At 45.5% G+C, this 21,247-nt stretch overlaps 1 protein-coding gene across 1 annotated transcript in view; it reads right to left on the bottom strand.

Annotated features, from left to right (window-relative positions):
• Positions 1–1,796: 1,796 nt before the first annotated feature.
• ADCK1 (aarF domain containing kinase 1) overlaps positions 1,797–21,247 on the bottom strand; it is a 138,562-nt gene continuing 119,111 nt past the window's right edge. Inside the window, exons 11-12 of the transcript XR_011532806.1 lie at positions 4,822–4,974; positions 1,797–3,943 (exon numbers count right to left, since the gene is read on the bottom strand). The gene's annotated coding sequence lies outside the window, so the exon portion shown is untranslated. The remainder of the gene's footprint in view (positions 3,944–4,821; positions 4,975–21,247) is intronic.

Genomic DNA, 21,247 nt, shown 5'->3' with positions numbered 1-21,247 from the left:
CTATAGAGCACTGAGCCCCACTTCTATGCCCCATCCCTTTTCTAGAAGCCCTACCCCACATCCCTCTCTCTCTCTCTCTCACACACACACACACACACACACACACACAAGGAACTCTACATCACAACTGGCGCCACTCCATCGTTATGTAAAGAAGTGGCTAGGGAGTTTGTGATATGTTATTCTTTAAGAGTATCTACAGTTTTAAAGTGGATGTTGAAGGAGGCAACACCAAAACAAAGGAGTAGTTGGTTCTCTACCTTAGAGTGTCTCAATGAGTTATAAGATCACTGGTTACTATCAACACTAAAATTTGTGAATTAGCTGCTTTTTGGAAAACTAGGGTAAATTCAAGATCTTCCCTAAAACAACACCAGTCACTTGAATTTGATATGCATTCTTGAGTGGAAGAGAGAGGATGGCATGACAGCTAGTTCACTAGTAACTACGTAACTCACAACCTATTGTGAACACGGCACAATCCAAGAGCATAATTAGGACTGGTGTAGGATTAGTAATTGTGGCATTTAGGAATTATTATAGCACTTTACTTTCTCCCAGTTTTTTCAGACTTTATCAAAACCTGAGTATCCCCAGGGGAGTGTGTTCCCTGGTGTGGGAACGTGATCCATCAAAAATGCAACAGCTGGGATGAGATGCTCTAAAGAAACTGCAGGCACAGAAAAGCGCGTTACCAAGACACACAGGGAGCTCTGACAGCTTCATTCAAGAAGGTCTTCATTCAAGGTCTCCAAACCCCCCTCCTCCCTGAACCAGTGTGAGATAACTCTCCCGTCCTATGCTAGGGCCAGGTAGACCACCTGTCTTAGTCAGCTTGGCTGCCATACAAAATAGCATAGACTGCATGGCTTAAACAACAGAAATTTATTTCTCACAGTTCTAGAGGCTGAGAAGTCCAAGATCAAGGTGTCAGCAGATTGGGTCCCTAGTGAGGACTCTCTACCTGGCTTGCAGATGGCCACCTTCTTGCTATGCCCTCACATGGCCTTCCCTTGGTGTGAGCAAGTGGAGAGAGAGTGAGAGAATCTCTCTTCCTCTTCTTATAAGGCCACCAATCCCATCATGAGGGCCCTACCCTCATGACCTAATCTAACCCTAATTACCTCCTAAAGGCTCCATCTCCAAGGACCATCACACTGGGGACTAGGGCTACAACATATGAATTTGGGAGGGACACAGACGTTCAGTACATAACACCAGTGGTGGGAACGATCAGTATAAGAGATTGGTCCTCAGGTGGTTGAGACAAAAACTGAATCATTCATTCATTCATTCCTATATTCATCAAACTGATATTTGTTAGTACTCACTATATTCCAGGCATATACTGATAAACTTACTAACGCTAACTACATCCCAATGTGCTGTGTTGGAGTTCCAGTGTTGATTCAATTAAGTCTTGTTCCTACCTTCATAAAGATTACACTCTTCAAGATATGATAACCAGAATCCGTGGAGAAGAGAGTAGCAGATGTCAGCGTAGGTCTCCACAGAGTTCATTCATTCATGCAATAAACATTTAGTGAGTTTGACTGTGTGCCAAGACACCGGGAAAAATCAGACATAGTCCCTGCCTTCAAAGAGCTCACAGCTCAGGACGTAGAGGCAGATTGCAAATACAACGTGGTAAGTTCTACAGAGTTGAGTCATGACATATGTCATCCAAACCAAGACACTGTTGAGAGTGAAGTGACACGATATTGATAATTACACCAGAACACAAGGCATAAACTGAGGCGGTCCTGGGCGAGCCAGGCCTAGAGCATGTCTACTTACGGGTGACTTAAGAGGTTTTATTTTAATCTGAAAGGAGTTTAAAAAAAAAAAAACAAATAATACGTTTTGTTATACAAGTATTAAATGTAAGAATGTTTTCTAATTTTCACTTTAATTTTATATATTTTAAAACAGATTAAAAGTTCACATGATTATTCGAAAGGGACACAGTGAAAGGTTTCCCTCCCACTCCTGTCCTCGGCCACTTAGTTGCCCCCAGAGGCAACCAATGGCATGTAGACAGATAGATAGATAGATAGATAGATAGATAATAGATAGATAGATCATTTACACAAATAATAACACAGTATTCACACTGTTCTGCACTTATTTTTTTCTCTTAACAATATACCTTAGAGATAACTCCATATCAATATGGCAAGCTTCCTCCTAACGTACAATGCTTACTAGTCCCCTGTGTGGATGTACGTAATTTACTTAACCAGTCTCCACTGATAATCATATAGATTGTTTCCCATCTTTTGCTGCAATGAGTGACCCTAACCATACATCATTTTGTGTATGTGCTGGTATATCTCTAGGACAAATTCCTGGAAGTGGAACTGCTGAGTCAAAGGGCATATGAGTTAAGATTCTGTTTGGCTGCTCATAACAGAAAAGCCAAAATAACAGTCACTTAAACAAGATAGAGATTTATTTCTCCCTCAAATAAAAGGAGTCTGGAGGTGGGCCATCCAGAGCTGCCCTGGGCTTCCAAGTGTCATGAGGGATCAAGATTCTTTCTGCTCTGCCATCCTCTGTCGAAAGCTTATACAATTGTGAAGACCTTCTTTCAGTAAAAGAATACAAAATTACAAATACCTATTTAGAATAAGAAAAAAATCATAATATAATGTAAATTTTTAAAGGCTGAAATAGTATAAACATCACAACATCCGGGAAAATAATATTAGAACTATTCAACAGCCAACACATCTTTATAATAGGTTGTTTTCCCTACCTTTTTTTGGCTGTATGATCTCTGATCACTTTTCCATAGGACAAAATTTTGTGATATCTTTTGGAGAACAAATAAAAAGATAATTGAATTTTTCCTTCAGCATGGCTTGTAAAAATTTATTTTTATTGTTGATAGTTGATATGCATAAAACATATGAGACATGCTATTTGTAGTACTACTACAGGTTTGCCCTACAAATATGAGAATTCTGATAAAACTCTATGATTCATAATGCCCATCAAAAAAATATTTGCTGTGTTTATAAGTGTATAAGCTACATTATTGAGCATGTTCCTGATAGGAGAGAGCTTCCATTTTACTAGGCATCAGTGAGTACCAAATCCTCTACTTACAATTTTATACATCTCAAAAATAAATGGAAGAATATTACACAGACTAGCTTCTGGGTCTGTGCATTTTAACCTTTCTTCTATTCCACTACCAACGTACGTCTGACACTGGGCACAGGACACGTTCACATCATGATATGTTCACATCGTGATATGACCTCTGTCCCTGCCCCTTGGTCTCATAAAGCGGGGGGAGTTGGCCCAGTGAGCAGGAGGGGTATTCACGGAAGCCATTCCTACAACAGGACAACTAGCAAAGGACTGCAAGCCACATGAAGCATATCCCTCTAGACACCAACTAAATGCATCCCCAGCTCAACTTCTAAGCTGGATCCCAAAAATTCCCATGGCCATTACAATACCATCTAATACAAGGGAAAGTGTGACACAAGGAAAATCAGAGTAGAAATAGACGGGTAGTTTTAACTATCTGTAGTTGAAATGTCTTACTTTGACCACGTGGACACATTGCTGGGGCCCTCCCAGGGCCTTGGAAGATGGGTGTGCACGTGAGGGGCTCTGAAGCTTAAGCTCCATTACCTGCATGATCAAATGCCCTGGCCAGCAGGGTTCGGGATTCGGCTGGTCAATCACACACACGTGATTTAGAAGGTGGAAGGGAGGGAGAAGCCCTTCTTCCTCTGCCAGTGACAGTTGCTGAGGCGGCATTTCCAGCAGACATGAGTTTCTGCAGTGGCCATTAGGCTCCATATTCTTCAGCCCATCACCCACTTTGGGTCTCCAGCCTGTATAGGGCAGCTATGTGGGTCCACTAACAGCTTTCTCCTCGTGTTTGTTTGTTTGTTTCAATATAATTTCAATTCCAATCTCAAACCTGCAGGAAACAAAAGAATACAATGAACACCCATGTATCATCCATCTAGTTTCAACCATCATTAATATTTTGCCATTTTTTGCCTCATCACTGAATCATTTCATATTAAATTAAATACAGCATGACACTTCACCCCCAAATATTTCAGCATGTATCTCCAAAGAGGAGGGACATTTTTCCAATTAACAATAATACCAATATTATACCTACCAAAAAATAGCAAAAATTCCTTAATATCACCTAAAACTCACTTCATATTCAAATTTCTAAATTGTCCTAAAAACATATTTTATAGCTGTTTCTCTGAAAGCAGAATCCAATAAGTTTCATGCAATGCATTTGTTTATTATGCCTCTTAAATCTTTTCTTATCTAGGACAATCTCCCTTCATGACATTGACTCTGAAGAGATCAGGCCAGCTGTCATGTAGAATGTCCCATATTTTAAATATATCGATTTCCTTATGCTGTCATTCAATTATTCCTAGTATTTCCCGGAAAAGGAGATATATCCAAAGGCTTATTTTTTTTAAGCCAGGTTTACTGAGGTATAATTTGTATATAGAGAACATCAACCTTTTTACTTGACAGTTCTATGCGTTTTGACAAATGCAAGCAGTCATGTAATCTAAAAGATGGTTTGATTCCAATTTAACACGATTGGTCAAACTAGTTTAGAGTGACACTGTGAACTTCCTGTTGCAATTCTATCACAGCCACAGGCACACGACGTCTAGTTGTCCCACTATTAATAATACCAATTTTGAACATTGGGTTCATATAGCTTTCTGATCTCTGAATGTGCATTAGTTTTCTTTTGCTGTGCAACAAATTACTACAAACTTGGGGGCTTTAAGCAACATCTACTAATTAGCTCACCGTTCTGTAGGCCTGAAGTCTGGCATGGCGTTGCTAGGTTCTCTGGTCAGGATATCACGAGGCGAATGTCAAGGTGTCGGCAGCCTACATTCTCATCTGGAGCCCGAGATCCTCTTCAACCTCGTTAAAGTTCTTGGCAGAATTCAGTTCTGACTGTTCTTGATTGTCAAGGGAGAATAAGACAGATGCTAGTCCGTGGTGACCTGAGAGGAATATGTCTGGAACCCAGAGGGTTCATTCAGATGCCTACTAGTGCCTCTATGTCCATTAGTAAGTGTTAATGGAAGACAACAGTAACCCAACACAGGCAGGACCACCAAGAGCACATCCTTCAGGAAGGAAGGATTGGGTCATTCCACCAGAGAGAGAACCCTGAACAGCTGAATGCCGGTGGAGGGCAAGGAATGAGGGATAATGCAGAATAAGGAAGTTTAATAGCCAACAAAGGCTGGTTGCAAAAATGTAGTATATATGCATATATTCTTCCTTGCTTTGTTAGGTATTTTATTCCTCTATCTTTCTTGTATTATTTTATACAAAGAGTGTTAGTGGCAGCTAATCTTATAATTTAGTCTTCAGAATATTAAATGGAATTATGACTGAACCAGAAGGGAAAAGAACATCAGCCAGAGATGGACGCAATGACCAATGAGACTTTGGGTCCCTCCCTTTCAGGGAGAGAGTGGCTACCTTCTCATCTGCTTTATTTTATGTAACCATGCTTTTTTAGATGGAAGCATGTTGTTGTTCTTATTGTAGCTGCTGGAAATTTAAATATGGACAAGGGGTATGTATGGATGCTGAGAAGCCCAAGGGCTGGACAGAATTAGGTGCTATATACTGGCACTCAGCACTGCCATTAGTCCCCTTCTATACTCTCCCATAGGGAGATGATATGGATCATGGGGGCTAGAAGCTTGGGAGCTACATTTCCCAGGCTTCCTTCCCAACTGGGATATGAATACAGTTAGTTTCTGCCAATATGGGATGCAAAAGACTGAAGTGGGTAGAAGCCATTCTTAGTCTGATTCTGATGGCAGCTGACACCCAGACTTTGGCCACTGTGAGTTTTTGCAGTAGCCAGCTAATCACTGACTTCCCAGCTGCAAGGCAGCTGTGACTTCAGCTGTGATTTCCTAGTCTCTGGGCAGCAGCAACAGCTTTCCAGACCTCTTGATCAAAGCTTGGGGCAGTGTGATCAAAAAAGAAAAAAAAATAGCCATATAACCCTATAATCCTAACTTTAACTCTTCCCGTCCTGCCAGTGGTTTTTACCATCACCTAAGTCCCCATATTAAATCCCTTTCTGCTTGAAATACCTAAGATGGTTTCTGATTCCCTGAATTTAACTCTGATACACTCTTCCACAGAGTTTGTACCAATTTGCATTCCCATCGGCAAAGTTGGAAAGTGCCTGTTTCCCTCATGCCCCAAGCAACACAGTGTAGTATTAAATTTTTTGTCTTTTGACTAATCTGATAGGTGTAAAAGTATCTTAGTGTCATTTTAGTTTGCATTTCATCCTTTATCAGTGAGGGCAAACATCTTTTCATATGTTTAGAAGTCATGTGGATTTCTTTTTCTGTGCCTTGTGCCACTAGTTTGCTATGTCACACAGCTGCAACCACAAGGCTTCAACCCCAGGCCCCTAATCAGGCTAGGTCACCAAAGACCTCTACATTGCCGAATCCAATGATCAATCTTTCTTTTATTTATACTATTAGCAATGTTTAACAAAGATGGTCATGCCTCTTCTTTGAGATTCTTGCTGTACTTGGCTTCCAGGGTCTAGTTTTCTTCCTAGCTCACCGTTCCTTACGTATGTTCCATCTCATCTCCCCAACTCTACAGCATTGGGCCTCAGGCATCAGTCCTCAGACCTTCTCTATTGGCACTCATTCACACAAGATCTTGTCCAGTCTCATGGCTTTCAAGCATTTCTACACTGAGCGTCCCAAAATGATATCTCCAGGTTCAACCTCTCCCCTACTCAAAATCCCCACTTGGATGTTTAAAAGTCATCTCAAACTAACCATGTCCAAATCAAACTCGACTCCTCCCTTCCAAAAAAATGAAACCTTCTCCTCCCTCATCTTCTCTACCTCGGTTAATAACACAACACCGTCTTTCCAGTTGCCCAGGCCACAACCCGGCAGTCGTCCTTGACTCCTCTCTCTATCTCAACACCCCCTCATCCTATCCTCAGCAACCTATCAGCTCTACTTTAAAACTTCATCCAGGGGCTGGCCCCATGGCTGAGTGGTTAAGTTCACGAGCTCTGCTTCAGCAGCCCAGGGTTTCACCGGTTCAGATCCTGGGCAAGGACATGGCACCGCTCATCAGGCTATGTTGAGGCAGCATCCCACATGCCACAACTAGAATGACCCACAACTAAAAAATATATATATAAACAACTGTATACTGGGGGGATATGGGGAAAAAAAGCAGAAAAAAAAAATTCATCCAGAACATGATGTCCCCAGTCCCATCATGGTCCTGGCTTATTGTAGTGGCCTCCAAATGGTCTCCCTGTGTCCACTCTTGCTCCCTACAATCTCCTCGTAGCATGCCTGCCAGAAAGATTCCATTAAAACATAAGTCATATCAAGTCACTCTAATCAAAACGCTCCATTGGGTTCCCATATTACTCTAAGTAATACCCAGCCCTTACAATAGTCTACAAAGCCCTTCTTGATCTGCCCTCCTGGCCAACACTTCTCCGACCTCAACTCTACTATTTTCCCTTTCACACACTCTACTCCAGCCAGAGAGGCCTCCTTGGGCCTCAAACATACGAAGCACATCCCAGCCTTAGGCTTTTCATTGCTGTTGTCTCTGCCTGGAATGATTTCCTAGATAGCCAAGCTGCTGGCTCCCTACTCTCCTTGGTGTTCAAATGCCATCCTATCGAGGAGGCATTTCTTACTTAAAATAGTAACTTCTACCTTCCCTCCAGAACTCCCTATGCCCTTTTCCTGCTTTCTTGTCACAGCACTGATCACAATTTGAGATTCTGTCCACCCCCAACCCCACTAGGATTGTAAGCTCTGTGAGGACAAGGATTTGAGGCAGTTGTAGTCATTGCTAAATCCCAGCACCTAGAACAGAGCTTGGCACATAATAGACACTCATATTGAGTGCACTCGTAATAGGCACTCATATAATGCCATGATAGGCACTATATGAATAAATGACTGAATGTAAATTCACGTAAATGGGGTAAGGAGCTGTAAATTTGGGGAGCCATGGGAGTGAATGAAATTACCTTGAAGGGAGGAGGTAAAGCTATAGATGGGAAATAATAAGTCACAAGCCATATTAAGAGTTCAGTGTCTAGCGGCTGGCCCGGTGGCATAGTGATTAAATTTGCGTGCTCTGCTTTGTCGGCCCAGGGTTCGTGGGTTCGGATCCTGGGCACCAACCTGTACACCACTTGTCAAGCCATGCTGTGGTGACATCCCACATAGAAAATGGAGGAAGATGGGTACAGATGCTAGCTCAGGGCCAATCTTCCTTGGCAAAAAAAAAAAGAGTTCAATGTCTAAAATGGAGATGAAGAGTTTAGTGGGGACAAGATGAAAATGCTGTAGGGCAGATGAGGGTTAACGGTAATAGTCAACACATCAAATACATCAGGCACCTTATATGTATTAATTTACTGCAACCCTATAAGCTCAACACTATTACTATTCCTAATTTACAGACAACTACATGAGTACAGAGGGCTTAAGAACTTGTCCAGGGCTATTTGGCAAAGCTGGGGTCAGAAGCTGGGCTTTCATCTTCATGTTTTCACCCCTGCCCTATAACTGCTTTGACAAGAGCTGGTCAGGCCTGGAGCAAGGTTATAGAGAATCTCGTCCCCAATCCCCATCTCTGTGCTCACCAAGATATACAGGCAGAGCATACTTGGAGTGAGGCGAAGTGGCCTTCTGTGGAGGCTGAACCACGTTACCAGAAAGAGCTCTGGGTGGAGGACCAGGAGGCACAGGTTCGCGTCCTGGCTTTGCCACTAACACTCAGGAGCCTCGGACTAGTTACTGCCCACTCTGACCATCCCCTTCCCCATTGTGCAAAGAGGGAGCCAGCTCACAGAATCTCACGACTTTCTCCCGGCTTGGAAATTCCAGTCTACAGTTAAGGCACCAACTCCATTAACGAGGGAGATTAGCACATACCATAGACGCACCTTTCCTGTAACACAGGTCCAAGGCGTTAGGGAAAAATTGGCGAATAATTGGTGCCTGCCAGATAGACTTCTTCAGATGAAATCAAAGGTCTGAGAAAGTTATTAGGAACTAGGGACTTGGAAAAGGGGAGCTACAGAGAGGACTGGGCCACTGAGACGCCCTCCTTGTACGCTGGCTCCGCACGCCATGGAGGTGTAGTACGAGCAGTGTTCTTCCCTTGAGTATTACAATGGCGAGCAACAAGGGAGACTCCTCTCCATGTCGAGGGAGAGGGCAGGAGTCAAATTTAATTCCTGAAAACCTGGATTGTAGAAGCCACAATCCTTTAAAAAAGGAGTTTTTATTCCTGCGCATAGAGCTATAAATATGTTAAAGCTTGTGTTGATTTCTACAAGCACCTACCCACACCCTGTGCTTATGTGTACACGCCTGTATATCCGTTCACACGTGCACATCTAAGAGTACATGTGTGAGTCTAGATACCCACAGGAGTGGCCAGATATATATTTATACATTGGAGCCTGGCTCTTTACAATGGGGGATAATGACACTGAAAATTATTCTAAGTTTTTCAAAGACACAAATGACCACACTGCCTCCTGACTCCTGAATTACATTACCCAGAAAGAACTTAATAACGTGTTATTATCGCTTCTGCTCACTGACAGGATTTCGGGGCTGAAAAGACGAACAAGAAGCGTGTTCATAATCACCAGCACCGTGCCCTCCGCCGAGCTGCGACCACTGCTAATTCCAGGTAAGTGTTGTAGGTGGGGAGAAAGCCTGGGGCTGGTAATGGGACTTGGTGCTTGGTAATTGTCACCAGTTCAGCTGGGCTGTCATCATCTGAGAAGGGGCTACAGGGAGCTCATGGAGCCAACAGAGAACCCCACAGGGTGAAGAGCAGAAGAGAGAGACTGCATTATGAGAAGCAAAATAGAATTTCTCAGTTGAACTGATGTAACGTAGGTGAAATTCCCTGTAAATGGTAAAGTGCTCCACAGACGTGACTGTGAATGGAAAGGGGTATCATTAATGGGTCCTGTTTGGGTTATAAGGGTGCCACGTACAGCTGTACAGATTGCACACTGCTCAACTTCTGAGAATGTCATTAGTCTGTGTGAATGATGCCTCCTGGAGTTATGCACTGTGGCAGCCCTGTTGGTTGAAGTGGGGCCAGTTTGGCTGAGGAAGCGAAGTATGGGCTGATGTCCACCTCCTGGACAATACTTGAGCTGCAATGATGAACCATCCAGAAAGGTGCTCAACAACTCTAACAGCAACTTGCCCATGCTTTGGGAAATTTGCTTCAGGGTGATTAAAAGGCAATTACAAATAAGATCCTTGAGGACAGGAGCCAAGTCTTGTTCACTTAGTATCCTGAGGCTTACAGTATGTTCGGTATATGATAAATGTTCAGAGAGTGTTTGTTGACTATAAGAATGGATGGATAGTGAATGGATGGATGATGCATGGGGTCAGCTCCCGGGGAGAACTGGTTGTCGTAATCGCAAAGAGCATGTTCAGCTCAGCAGGTGCAACTGTGCCCTCTGCCCCACGTCTCTCTTCCATGACTCGGGTTATGACGAGCCTGTTGTGAAGGGCCATGGGCACGTCATGAGTTCGGCAAGGGTCTGTTCAGGATTTATGATGTGCCTCACCCGATGCGAGGTGCTGGGGGCCTGTGTGGTGGTCACGATCGCTGCCATGGAGGACCTTACAGTTTAGATGGTTAGTCAGATACAAGTTCATGGAGAAATGAAATAATGCTATCAGCTGGGTATGGTATGTGTTATAGGAGTTCAGGGCAGAAAGTGCAGGATTTCTGCTCTGCCACTTGCTGTGTGCTCCTGAGAAATTTACTAACTGCTCTGAGTCTCTTTCCCAGTTGGTAAGACTGAAGGAATCATGCCTACCATGCAAGGTCCTTAAACAAAAGACTAAAACAGATCATGAATTTAAAGTGCATAGCACAGTGGCTGATACATGGTAGAACTTTCCAGAATGTTGGTTCTTGGATAAGGACTTTTAAGTCACAAGTGACAGAATCCCAGCTGATCCCCACTTAAGCAAAAAAACGGGGGAGGGGATTTATTGGTATATACAACCCCAAAGTGCAGCAGTAGTAGGTTTCAGGCCTGGTGGGATCCAGGAGCTCAACTGATATCGGTAGGGCTCTGCCTGTATTTCTATTTCTCACACAAACTTTCGCAAGCATGAGAAGAGCTGCCAGCAGCCAGACCCCAGCTTAGCCCACACAAGGAAGAGCTCCTCTTTCCCAAAATTGGGAGGAAAGTCTCAGGGAGCACTCTGATTGGTACAGCACAGCTCACACAACCATCCCTTAGCTAATGGCTGTGGCCAGAGGAATGAGTGATCTGACTGGTGAGGCCTGAGTCGTGCTCAGAGGCACCGGGAGGAAATAAGGGTTAGCTCTATCCAAACCACGTGGAATGAGTTTCTGAGTGGAAAAGGACTGCCTGTTTTTTAAGTATACTCAGAGAAATAAAAGACAGAGCGGCATGTTTCTAGAAAAAAAAAAAACAGCAGAGCTCGTATTTCTTTGCGGAAGCAAAAAAAAATACATTTCTACTGGCTTTATATGCAAGCACTATGTGTATGCGTGTAAATTCTCCCCGTGGCTGGACTCAGAAATGGTGCCCCCCTGCCCCGGAGGCGCGCGGGGACTTCGCGACCCCTGGTGAGCAGGCACAGCGCTACAAAGGGGAAAGTCTCCACAAAGGGGAAAGCGGGAAAGCCCGTTCCGGTGGGGTCTCGAGAGGCTGCGGGGAGGAGAAGCTGAGCTTTGGTTTGAGGGCAGACAGCGGCATGAAAGAGGAGGGAGGCAGTGACGAGCCCTGTCTGGCTGACCTCCCGGTCCTTTGTGCCCCAGAGTCCGTTTCTGCGGGGACCAGGGAGAGACCCCAGGATTGGCGTTGTTCGGACGCCTATTCCGGACACGCACTGGGGCGGGGACATCCTGACGCCCAGGGAGGAGTTTGGGGCGGACTCTGAGCCGCTGGCCGTCAGAGCAGCCGGCAGCGTCCCCTGGGCGAGAGCAGCCTGGGCGGCCGGAGGTGACGGCGTGGGGTGGCGGGGAGGCCACCCCAGCATCCGCGCAGCCACCGCCTCTGCCGGCCAGCTGCTCCGAGACGCCGCGAAGTCCTTCCCTGCTGTTCTGTTCCATTTTCTCATCTTGAAATCAAAGGGGGAAAGGGGACTGTTGACTTAACATCCTGTAACTATGGCCTTGAGTAACCAAGCGTTTAATATCAGAGAGCAGGAGACAGAGAGAAATCAAGTGTGGGCATAAAATTTACCATCGGATCGTCATTTTCAATCGTTTATCATGCATTTGTTTGTCTGGTGCATAATATTGTCCTCAATTCTATTCAGGACACAGGAGCTAAGAGAGCAGACCTCAGAGTCTGTCTGCACAGGTCATATCCCAGCTTTGTCAACTCAGCCAGCAAAGCGCTCATCCTCTCTGTGCCTCAGTTTCCTCCTCTGTAAAAGGCCGTGGCTGTGAGAATTAGGTAACCTAATGGATGTTAAAGGACTGAGCAGCGCCTGGCAGGTCGAAACTATGATTGTCACTGACTTGACGGTGCTGTAATCGGGGACTGCCCTCACCTGGTCTCCACCTTCTTGGAGTTTATACCAACTCAGATATAGAAACACATTGTGGAGTTTCTATTTGTAAAAATATCTTCTGGGTTGACATAGACACGTGGAAAACACATTCTGTGATAGACTGAATTCTAAGATGGCCCCCAAGATTCTCACCCCCTCACCCCCCACATACAACTCAACATACCTTATATAATCTCCTCCCTTTAAATGTGGCTGAGACTGAGAATATGATGGGATGTCACTCCATGCTTTGGTTACGTTACTCAGCAAAGGTGGAAGGATTTTCCAGCACCATTGGAGTTACCCAAAATGGAGATTTTCCTGGGTGGGCCTGGCTTAATCAGGTGAAAGCCCTTAAAAGAGGGACTGGGTCCTTTCTGGGGTCAGAGAGACACTCTCTTGCTGGCCTAGAAGAAGCAGACAGCCATATCATGAACTGCCTGTGGAGACAGACAGCCTTGGGAGCTGAGGGCCTCAGTCCTACAACCGCAAGGAACTGAATTCTGCCAAGAACCTGAATGAACTTGGGAGAGGATTCTGAGCCTCAGAAAAGAACACAGCCAGGCTGACACCATGTTCAGCCTTGATTGCAGCCTTGTGAGACCCAAGCCGAGGACCCAGCTAAGCTGTGGGACTCCTGACCACAGAAAGTGTGAGGTGAATGTGTGTCGTTTTGAGTCACTAAGTTTGCAGCCATTTGTTACACAGCAATAGAAAACCAAAATACATCCTATGTCTGCTTAAAGCCTTGTTGAATTCTGTTTAACAATGGAGCGTGCCTGCGTGTGTGTTTGTGTGCGTGTGTGTGTGTGTGAGAGAGAGAGAGAATGATTTAAAACATGGCCCCATTATTTTTGGATTGTAATTGAAAATATGGACTATCATTCATCCAACAAGTATTTACTGAGCGCCTACTTACTGTATGCAAGGCAACAGACTAGGAATTTAATCAGGATCAGAAGCCAAAACTGGAAACTTGTTACAGCTACTACCTAAGAGCCTTAAAGGGGAAACGTTTAATGTAAAAATCTAAGGTCTCCTTAAACCGTTCTTATCAGAGCTTATGCTTGTCAAGGGTAGGAGTTTCTCTGAGATAGTGAATGGCTAACAATAATAGTAGTAATGATAACAATAATAACAGCTAATGTTATTAAGGGCTTAGTTTGTGCCAGGCAATGTGCTAAGCTCTCCCTGTGCCTCTTCCATTCAACTCTCACAACAACACTAAGAGGTAGGCAGTCGATATCTTTATTACTTTTATGTTATAGAGGAAGAGACAGAGGAATAAAAAGGTAAACAACGCGCCCAAGGACTCACAGGTGGTAGAAGGCACAGCCAGAATTTTAATCCAGCTCTGTCTGGCAAAGTCCATGCAGATAAATTTCTGGTGAACACCTGCTACCTCGTGGGATAGTAAATGGTCCCTTTTGCTTCTTAGCCCCTTCATCCCCCACCTCCAGAGGACGCCTCTCCCTTCTGTTTTACTGAGCCAGTGGTGGCTGCCCAGGCCTGCGTCTCCCCAGATTTCCTCCAGAAACAATAGAGAACAAGAAAAATTAAAGCCACGTAAAAACCACACCCTCAGCATAACTGGAAGACAGAGAATGCCTAAACTTCAAAATCCCTGTAAGTACAAAAAGAAAACAAAATTCCCAGCGAGCAACCGTGCACATTCCTGCCTGACCACCACAAGGCTCCGCTGTGAGCGAGGCCAGCCTGCGGGCATGTCTTCTGGGGGAGAAAAAGGGCCAAAAGGAAGGGAGAGTTCCCCTTTGGCAGCTGGGTGGTCCTGCCAGCCAAAAGAAAACTAAAAAATCAGAAGTAACCCATTATTGATTCGTTAGCAAATGGAAGATTCGGTGTATTTGCAGCAGATGAAGATTTTTGTGCTCTTCAGGGATGAGATGCCCACTCCCCCATCCCCTGCTCAACTCCCTCTCCACCACCCCACCATCCAGCAGCAAGCAGGCTTCTCTCTGCTCCTTGCCTGGGAAGAGATGAGACTGCAGAAGGGGCCATGGGGGAGTCCCTCATTGGCTTTTGATTTCAAAAAGCTAGCTCTTTGGATCTTCTTTCAGGAAATGGAATAGACTCAAAACTTAAGCAAAGGATTTGGGAAGAAACATTAGGAGTAAGAGCAAGATTGCCTCCGTCCCCTGTGCCCTCCGCCACTTCCCCCAACCCAGCCGCAACTAAAAAAAAAAAAATTTCCAGGCTGGTAGAAGAGGGGACAGTCAGGGGGAAACTACAAAAGCTTAGCCATCACTAGGTCCTAGCGAAGGAACCCTACACCCTCCTCCTGGCTCCTATTTTAAGTCTCAGGAGTCCAGAGGGGTGTGAGGTCAGAGTACGCCTGTGACCATTTCCCAGGGAGCATTGCCTCTGGACTGGAGGCAAGACTCCAGAAAAGAAATGGTCACATGACATCTCTAGGTTTACAATCTCAGAGCTTCCTCATGCCCCAGTGTGATTTAGGAACAGCACTTCTGTGACTGCTGCGCACAGCAGTCATGACAGAGCTGCCCTCACTGACGGGGTGAAGCAGGGAGGAAGGAGGGTCATCACCCAGGGAAACACAATGTTAGAGGTTTGCAAGTTCCGGGAAGTACGCAGTGGCTCAGACTGATCAGGACCAGCCCAGCCCAGTGGATGCCTGCGTGGCTGGACAACATCAAGGGCAAGATGGCCCCTCTGAATACCTTGGCCCCACGGAAACCCTGAGAAGCCTCTCAGGGGAGAAGGGACTATGATGCAACCACTCCCTCATGGCTGAATGGGCTCGAGTCTGAAGTGGGGAGAGCCAATGGCCCCGCTGACCGCAGCCTCCATGTGAGAGTCAGAACATGGCTCTGGATAACAGTTTAGGGAGCCCAGGCAGGGAGGGGACCAGGCCGGGAGGGGCAGGCGGAGGCTGAGATGCACTTCTAGGGCAAAGCACTTCCGGTTGTGCTGCAGAGTCTGAGCAGGAAGGGAGCTGCAGGGAGGAGAAGGGGTCCCCCAGCTCCGGGATGCCCAGCCTGATGAGCCGCATCAGACCTCCTGAGATGACAGTAGACAGGTCTTCCTCTTTCCTCTTTGAGAAACAGCCCAATTGCCTACACCCCTTTCCTTTTCGATTGCCCAGCAGCTATAGTCCTTGGTGTTGCTGGAAGCTGAGGGGGGCAGTGGACAAGAAGGAAAACAGAGGGTGGTTCCAGAGCGCCCTCCGACTCACACTCCCAAGTGGAGCAGCCTGCCTGCATCGCTGGTAGAGTGGACGTACAACCACCACGGCGCCAGGGCCCTGCTGGTCGCTCCACACAGGGTGCTGACCACGTGGTAGTACCATAACTTTGCATGCCTGCCTTTCCCACTCCAGGCATATCTTTGTTTTCCTTTGTCTCGCCTTCTTTGGTGGGACCCAGTGCTTCTAGGTGGAGAGGAAGTCTTCCATGCATAAATCACTTAACAAACGCCGTGGAACCAACCTCTGGGCCATGTCACCTTTGTTACCACCTCTGAACTCACGTGGTGGGCTACTTCATACAATCACTTCCAGCAGACGTAAAAAAAATGGGCCCTGTTCCACAAAAAGAACACAGAGGATAGAGAGGAAGTAACCTCCCCCACTGCAATTCGGCAGTAATTGTCCCACTCTAGGAGAACCGTGACTGCCCACTCTCCTGAAGCAGCTGTTTAATCACTTTGCTTTGGCTTCTCCCTCAATGAATGACAGCACCTGAACGAAGAGTAATCTAATGGCCTTCCTGCCTTGCTACTCAAAGTATGGTCCCTGGACCAGCAGCATCAGCGTCACCTGGGGTCTTGTTGGAGATGCAGAATCTCAGACCCCACCCAGCCCTGCTGAATCAGAGTCAGCATTCAACAAGAATGCATATTCAGGTTTTGGTAGGAAGGCCTTCGATTACAGAGAGAAAGGGAAGGACGCCAAGAGAGGGTTAGGAGGGAAGACGGGTGAGGTGATTAAGAGTATCTTGGGTGGCAGCTGTTCATTGTACCTATTAATTTCTTAACTAATTATTATTTGACAGTCAAAGGAAGAGAAAACCAGAGAGACCTAGAGTACAACGTGTGACATCTGGTGCCAAAACCAGCCTGCCTGATCCCAGAGTGTGGCCCACATGAGATTTTTAGCGGACATATGTTCCTGGGTGAACTAGAAGGCCAGCGGGACTTACCTGCCTGCTGCTTCCCCACCAAAGCCTGACTACTACCCCTTGTCCCCAAGACGCCTTTCCTAACCACCCTCACCCTCCTCTCTCCTCCCTCCTCAGGAGAAATTGACATTTCCTACTTTATTCCCAGTACAAAGTAGGCGCTCAATAATTGTGTGCCAAATAATGAAAGTGTTGTGTTAGCAAGCTTGGATCAATTAGGGATGGTAATTGAAGCTGAATGTAATTAATTATATAATTTTGGGCTGTTCAAGTTTAATTCTCCTAAAATTACATCTTGAAAACAGGGCATGAGGAAGGATTACAGATAGAAGGAAAAGAGTTGTGAGTAAAGCTTCCATAGCTAGTAGGCTCACACTGAGTTGGATCCCTTGCCAACGATAAAAGATTCACTCAGCTACATAACTTAGGAGGTTCTGATCCTGAATCTCATTTGGACATAGACCCCAAAATCAAGGACTTCCCTATGGTACAGGGGCTCTGCAGCAGTGGCACTCTCAGCAGTGAAGTCTACTCAATTTGTTGACTTTCATTTGCTTTCCTTTGCTTCCATTGCTGTATGTTTTCCATTCTTCATGCCATATGAGTGTCGTCTAGACTCTCATAGACTCAGAGGATGTTAGGGCTAAAAAAAGGATCTTTGGGGATATTTAGACCCCTGGGTTTTAGCCCTTTGAGACCTAACACACATTTTTTACAACAAATGTTTTGTGTTGCCCCCTTACTGTCCTGAAATGAAATCCATATAAACTATAAACTACCTGCATAATTTTATATATATAAATTTATATAATTTTATATTATATATATCATTTTATGTCATATATATATAATCTACCTACATCATTTTTAAAAGTCACATTGATACAGGTGGTTTGCACAGACTCTGCAATGCCAGTGTTTATGTGCTTTTCCACAATGGAACGATAATTTCTAAAGAAACAAACCAACCCTCAACTTTCACGGTAATTGCATTCCTGGAAAATTCAACAGGTATTAAAACCATACAGAAAAACGCTTTGCCTTGACCTGTAAAACAGTTAGGTTGTAGATTTGGTTCATAATAAACAGGATTTTCACCAGACAAATATCCTGTGGGACACCTGGAAATCACACAGGCCACAGGAAAATTCTTTGAGTGAAGCTGTCCTGCCCATAGGAAGGCAGCTGGCGTCACTGACCCCTTACCCACTCAATGCCCGTAGCCATCCCCCAGTCACTTTAACCAAAATGTCCCCATACATTTCTAGAAAGCACCTGGACATAGTAGCACTACTGACTTAGAGAACCACTGATGGAACCCAATCTCCTTAATTTTCAAGAAATCATAGAGTAGGGGAGGAGGAGATTTGTCCTAGGTGACCAGCTTATCAGCACACGCAGGTCTCTGGACTCCCATCAAGGACCCCTCCCAGCTCCATGCTGCAGCTTCCCCCGCTGAACACGGGGGAGGAGAGTGGCTCTTACTCAGAACTCCTTTGGGTTCCAATGCACAGACTCAGGATGGCTCCCCACGCCCCAGAAGATCAAGCTCCCTGCAAAAGGAAACACGGTCCTACAGTATCCATGAAGTCCTCTAAGCTAGGGAATGACATCTCAAGGCCTTTAATCTGCCCAAATGAGCCTTGCCAAGATGTCTCCTCCCCATCAGCAGAAAGCTAGGAATGCTCTGTCATTGTGGAGAAGTTAGCTTACTCATCCTCCTCCCTTCATTTATGAGTCCAGAAACTATTCCAGGTAAAGAAAGGATCCTATTTTGAGAGCAAAAACAGCAACTGGGCATCACATGCCAACACTGCTCCATCAATAGCAGTTGACTGGTGTGCTATGTTAGGGAGGATTCTGGAGTCATATCCCAGCTCAACCCAAAAAGATGCAGTGATGGGTTTGTAGAGTTGCTTTCGTCCACAGTAGAACGTGGCAGCACCATGTCAGGTATTTGCCATATCTGTTTTGGAACCCCAGACAAATCCAATCCACTTTCCTAGGTTAAAAGCCCATTAGTTTTGCCAATGACAGCCTATTTCATTCCAATGGATTCTTTGTTTAAAATTTGAGGCAAATGTCTCCTTCCTGTTGGTTGACACAGTTCAATAGTGAGATAAATTGCTTTGCTACAAGTGTTAGTCCTAGGACCTCATTTCAGAATCTCACCCATTCGCTGAGTACACATGAGCCGAGCACGTGCTATATACCAGTCACTGGCAGCGGGGAGATTTAGCAACCCTGTCGCATCACATATAATAATCATCCTTTTTCAAGGTCCCTAATTTATAAAATAATATGCATCACACAAAACTCAACATTAAAACCCACGACTTTCCATCTGAAATTGATGTACCCTTAGTTAAGGGATCAAGATGACACAGTGCATAAGAATTGATTGTAATTAATGCCTTGAATATTTCTTCCTAGGACAATATTTTATCTTCAGACAAAATGGCTAAATATTGGTTATCTTTAAAGTTAATGAAAGTAGGTAATCTAGAAAAAGACATTTATAAGAATATAAAATAATCATTCAAAAAAGCTGCCTGTTTAATAAGTACTTATTAGAAATACAAAATTAAGTCAAATGCTCTTGCATGCATTGGTTGTAAAAATCTTTAAGATGAAAAAAAGGCAAGAAATAATAGGAAGGTCAAATGGATCTGAAAACATTCCAGAATACTTAATTTGAGGTCAACTGGTCTTTGGGAGAATTGATCCTCAGGCAAACAGGTTTTTGGCAATGTGACTGCGGGCAAGTGGGCTTTAGGTGAACCCAACAAGAGGCAGTATGGTGAGACACGGTGGGCGGCAGGGAGACCAGTGAGGGACCAGATGTGACCCAGGATGGCGGTGGTAGAAGGGTAGAGGAGAATTGGTGGATATAAGACACACAAGGAGGTAGTGTCCATGGGGGGCTGCTATGAAGGTCAAGGATGGGTAAAGACTGACTCCCAGCTTTTGGACCTGGGTGACTGCTGGTGGTGCCATTCACTGAGACAATGAATGCAAGTCCCTTGGTCAAAATGAAATTTAGGGAGACACTGGCCCAAAAGAGACACATAGAGATGGTCTCATGAAATGTCGCTTCCAGGTGGAGCTGCTGACTGGCATCACTGGTCCCCAAGAGTTGTTTAAATCTGTTTTCCTCCTCCCACACCACAGACTCTCAGATCACCGCTGCTCTCACCAGCGGCAGTCTCCCTCCTTACCCAAAGCCAGCTCCTTTTGTCAGAGAGACTACAGGTCCTTAAAGGTAGGTATCATGTCTGATTCATCTTGTCTCTCCACTCCCCTCCCCAATAAATGGGCATTGAAGGAATGCACGCTACATGTATGAATCGATGCATGTGTAAGTGGCCACACAATGACCGCTGAAAGGCCTACTATGACCTCCACTGTCCTGGTGTCAAGAGCATGCAAGAGACAAATAAGTGTTCCTTGCCTTCCAAGGACTGCGCAGGGCAGGTAGACAATTGAGTGTGGACGGCGGGAGTGGAGAGAAGGGTCAGGAGAACTGAAGGAGGAGGAGGCAGATCAACGAGGGCAGTGGTCTTGGAAGGCTCCGTACAGAAGACAGGACTTAGAGCTGTCACGCGTGTACAGAGCAGAGGGCTTGGATGCAAGGAAAAGCAGAGAGAGGCACAGCGAAGCGGGAGAGACGGCCATGGAGACGGGTGAGCCTGGTGTCTGTAAAACGTCAAGATCAGCCCGTCTAGGAGTCTCACAACCCAGACAGGGAGAGAGGTGACAACCCTCAGAGGAGCTCTCATCTCACTCAACCAGACGTGTGAAATCGAGGAGAGCAGAGGCGAGAGAGAAGCTTCCGCACGCACAGTCCGGTCCCCAAACTTGTCCTTGGTCAAACATGGGTTCTGTGAACTGCCAGCCCAGCTCTCAGGCTCTTGGGGAACTCCTGTGTGAGACTGTCTCTACCTTAGATGCTCCCAGGGATGTCTCTATCAAACTAACATGGTGATTAAAGAGCGAGCTCCTGCCAGCTCTCTGGGGGTGACCTGTGTGGACAGCAACTGGCAGAATCGATAAGAGAAATTAAGCCTATTTCAGGCAAACAGCCAGTTTCTAAGAACCCCATGGGTCATTAGAAAACAGGCTTGACTGTTACAAAAAGCACATCCAGGGGCTGGCCCAGAGGCATAGTGATTAAGTTGGCACACTCCACTTCAGTGTCCCAGGGTTCGCCAGTTCGGATCCCAGGCGCGGACTTACACACTGCTTATCAAGCCATGCTGTGGCAGGCGTCCCACATGTAAAACAGAGGAAGATGGGCACAGATGTTAGATCAGGGCCAATCTTCCTCAGCTAAAAAAGGAGAATTGGTGGCAGATGTTAGCTCAGGACTAATCTTCCTCAAAAAAATAAAAGCATATCCATACAACTGGCATCCGGCCAGATGGCACTTGCCTTTGTGTTGATTTT

This window comes from Equus przewalskii, chromosome 25 (genome assembly GCF_037783145.1).
Source record: "Equus przewalskii isolate Varuska chromosome 25, EquPr2, whole genome shotgun sequence".
In the NCBI taxonomy this organism is placed as follows: domain Eukaryota; kingdom Metazoa; phylum Chordata; class Mammalia; order Perissodactyla; family Equidae; genus Equus; species Equus przewalskii.
This window is presented reverse-complemented; position numbering and strand designations above follow the sequence as displayed.